The following is a 3,557-nucleotide window of genomic DNA, read 5'->3' on the forward strand; positions in this document are numbered from 1 at the left end:
GGCCAGAGAAAAAGAAGACCCCCAGCAAGATGGATTGGCAAAGTGGCAGCATCATTGGGCTCAAGCGTGGCAACAATTGTGATATTTCTCCAGGACCATGTAGTGTTCAGTTATGTTGTGAATGGGGTCGCTGAGTCAGTACCAACTTGATGTCACCTAAGAACAACAACATATTCATGTAAAAATTGAACACTGAGCTCCCGGCGGTTTGTGGAGGAACAACTGTTGCTCTGTGGTTGCTTTTGGTTCCCGGCAATTCTGGGGTTCCCAAGTTCTGATTCTTCCTCTGAATTGCTGCCTGGTGAAGGGGAAGCCATGACAGTCCGAATCAGCAGGAACACGAAATGAGTGGTGAAAATAAGGTGAAAATCAGTATGGCAGGAACCAAGCGAGTGCCTGTGGCCAGTGCTCCCACCTCCAAGCTGGGTTTGTGACCCAGGATAGCTTTTGGCAACATTGGGAACAGTCAGTGAATAGGCTCAGGCCAAAATGCCTTTAAAAATGAGGTAAAACTTCAGCTGCTGGAAAAAGCTATTGCCAAAAAATTGCCAAAACCTCTGGAAAAAGCAATTTTGCCTGAGCATGAGCCAGAACCTGAGCCTATTAAAGAAGAAAAACTTTTGCCTGAGCCTATTTTGTGGATCCTCCATTTCCCAGCCCAATGGAGACAGCCAGAAGTGTCCCTGCTGAAGAATACCTGTGCCAGGCTTTCTCTGATGCAATTCTTGCAGTGAGTGATGTGGATGCAGAAGATGGAGCTGATCCAAATCTGCAGTGACTATTTGAAAGATGTCTAGGGTTATCTGAGACAACTTAAAGAAGAGCAAGCATTCAGACCAAAATACCTAGTGGGTCAGGAGGTCACTGGAAATATGACAGCCATCCTAATTGACTGGCTAGTGCAAGTTCAGATGAAATTCAGGTTGCTTCAGGAAACCATGTACATGATTGTTACCCTCATTGATCAGTTCATGCAGAATAATTTTGTGGCCAAGAAGATGTTGCAGCTGATTGGTGCCACTACCATGTTTATTGCAAGCAAATATGAAGAAATGTACCCTCCAGAAATTGGTGACTTTGCCTTTGTGAGTGATCACACTTACTCAGATCAGACTGATGGAAATGAAGATTCTAAAAGCTTCATACTTTAGTCTGGGTTGCCCTGTATCCCTGCACTTCCTTCGCAGAGCATCCAAGATTGAAGAGGTTGATGCTGAGCCACATACTTTGGCCAAATACTTGATGAAATTAAATATGTTGGACTACAATACGGTGTACTTTCCTCCTTCTCAGATTGCAGCAGTAGCCTTTTGCTCAGCACTGAACATTCTTGATAATGGTGAATGGACACCAACTCTCCAGCACTACATGTTAGACACTGAGGAATCTCTTGGTCCAGTTATGTAGCACCTGGCTAATAATGTAGTCATGGTGAACCAAGGGCTTACCAAGCACATGACTATGAAGAATAAGTATGGCATATCTAAGCGTGCTTAGATCAGCACTCAACAACAGCTGAATTCTGAACTAGTTCAAGGTCTAGCCAAGGATGTTGCAAAGGTGTAACTTGTAAACTTAACAGTTGTATTGTAATACTATAATACCAAATAAAATCATCACTTGCTGTCTGTACATATTATGATACATTTGCTTACTCTTAATAAAATTTGCAATCCTTTTCTTTAAAAAAAAAAAAGTTGAACACTGAATAAGGGAAGACTGTAGAAGAATTGATACATTTGAGTTATGATGTTGGAAGAGAATATTAAAATTACCATGGACTGCCAGAAGAACAAACAAATTACAGCCAGAATGCTCCTTAGAAGCTAGGATGGCCAGACTCTGATATTTCGGAGACATTATCAGGAATGACTAGTTCTTAGAAAAGAACATCATGCTTGGCAAAGTGGAGGGTCAGCCAAAAAGAGGAAGAACCCCATGAGATGCATTTGCACAATGGTAGAGACAATGGGTTCAAGCATAGCAATGATTATGTGATTGGCACAGGACCAGGCAGTGTTTCATTCTTACGTGTACAGGATCACTGTGACGTGGTACCAACTCAACAGCACCTAATAGCAACAGCAGCATGATGATCTGATTCAAAATGGCCAGTACTGGTCCATTTCAGCTCACTAATACCTAGGATATTGATCTTTATGCAGTCCACTTTTTTTTCTTTCTTTTTTTTTTTTTTTTTGATGACTTTCAAATTCCCTAGATTCATACTATGTACATTCCATGTTCCAAATAATAATGGCTTTTTGCAGCTGCTTCTTCCCAACTCGAGTCATACCAAATCAGCGAATTAAGGTTCTGAAAGCTTTACTCCATCTACATCATTATGGTTGACTCTACTTTGAGCAGGTAGCTCTTCCCTAGACATATTTTAAGTGTCTGTCAAACTAAGAGGCTCATCTTTTGGTATTATATCAGACTGTGTTCTATTCATTAGGTTTTCAGTGGCCAATGTTTCCAGAAGTAGATCACCAAGTCCTGGTTCATAGTCTGTCTTAGTCTTCAAGCTCCACTGAACCTGTCTTCCATCAAGGACTGTGTTGGTATTTGAAATGCTGGTGGCCTATCAGCAACATGCAAGGCACCAAAGTATGACAAACTGACAGACAAGTGTTAGAGTTAAGAGCAACCTCCCTAAATAAATTACTCTTAAGCTGAGACTGAATGCTGGGGAGAGAACGTCATTATAAGACCTAGGAGGAAATGTTGACAAGTTGACAATATCAGCACAGGGACTCTGAGAGGGGAAAAGCCTAGAAGTTTTAAGAAAACAACAGAAAAGTAAAAACCTGTATAGCTGAAGCAGAGTATGGAAGAAGGAAAGTGAAAGGAACTGAGTAGGGGGATGGGTGCTAACTGCAGTGAGAATGTTTCAGGTTAGTGAGGATGACTTGATTTGATTTCTCCATTTCAAATGTTCTGTCTGCTGAGTGAAACATGTATTGTAGGGTCCAAGTTCAGAAAGGGATGGAAAAGTCATGCCAAGAGTGACTTGGATCAAGGTTATTCAAGAAGTGCTGAGGAAATGCTGTTGGGTATGTTGTATTCTGGGGGGAAAATAAACAATCAACAGGATGTGAATGATGCACTGGTTATGAGATCAAGGATAACCACTAGGATTTTGGCCTGAGAAACAGGACGCATACTGGATGAGTGAGAAAAGTTGGGAAGAGCTGTTGGACTGGTTCCTCTGAGAAGTGTATGGGGCATGATACCCACCATGAATGGATGTCTAATGGTCCTCTGGGTCTACTTTGTAACCACCGAGGTTTAACACAAAGATAAATATATTTAATGAAATGGTAGGCATGATGATGAAGCAAAAATGTATGGTAGAATTTTATATAAATTTGGGGAAACCACAGAGGGTAATGATGGAAATAAGTCACACTATGTATGGAAAACAAAAATCCTCACCATTGGGCCAATAAACAACATTCTTATCAACAGAGAAAAGATTGAAGTTGTCAAGGACTTCATTCTTCTTGGATCAACTATCAACACTCATGGAAGCAGCAGTCAAGAGCTCAAACAACGTA

General features: G+C 41.2%; 1 pseudogene; it reads left to right on the top strand.

The window, feature by feature from the left end:
• The first annotated feature begins 315 nt into the window (after positions 1-315).
• On the top strand, positions 316-1,566 carry LOC102840759 (annotated as a pseudogene).
• Positions 1,567-3,557: the final 1,991 nt, after the last annotated feature.

This window comes from Chrysochloris asiatica, unplaced genomic scaffold (genome assembly GCF_000296735.1).
Source record: "Chrysochloris asiatica unplaced genomic scaffold, ChrAsi1.0 scaffold00011, whole genome shotgun sequence".
Lineage (NCBI taxonomy): Eukaryota > Metazoa > Chordata > Mammalia > Afrosoricida > Chrysochloridae > Chrysochloris > Chrysochloris asiatica.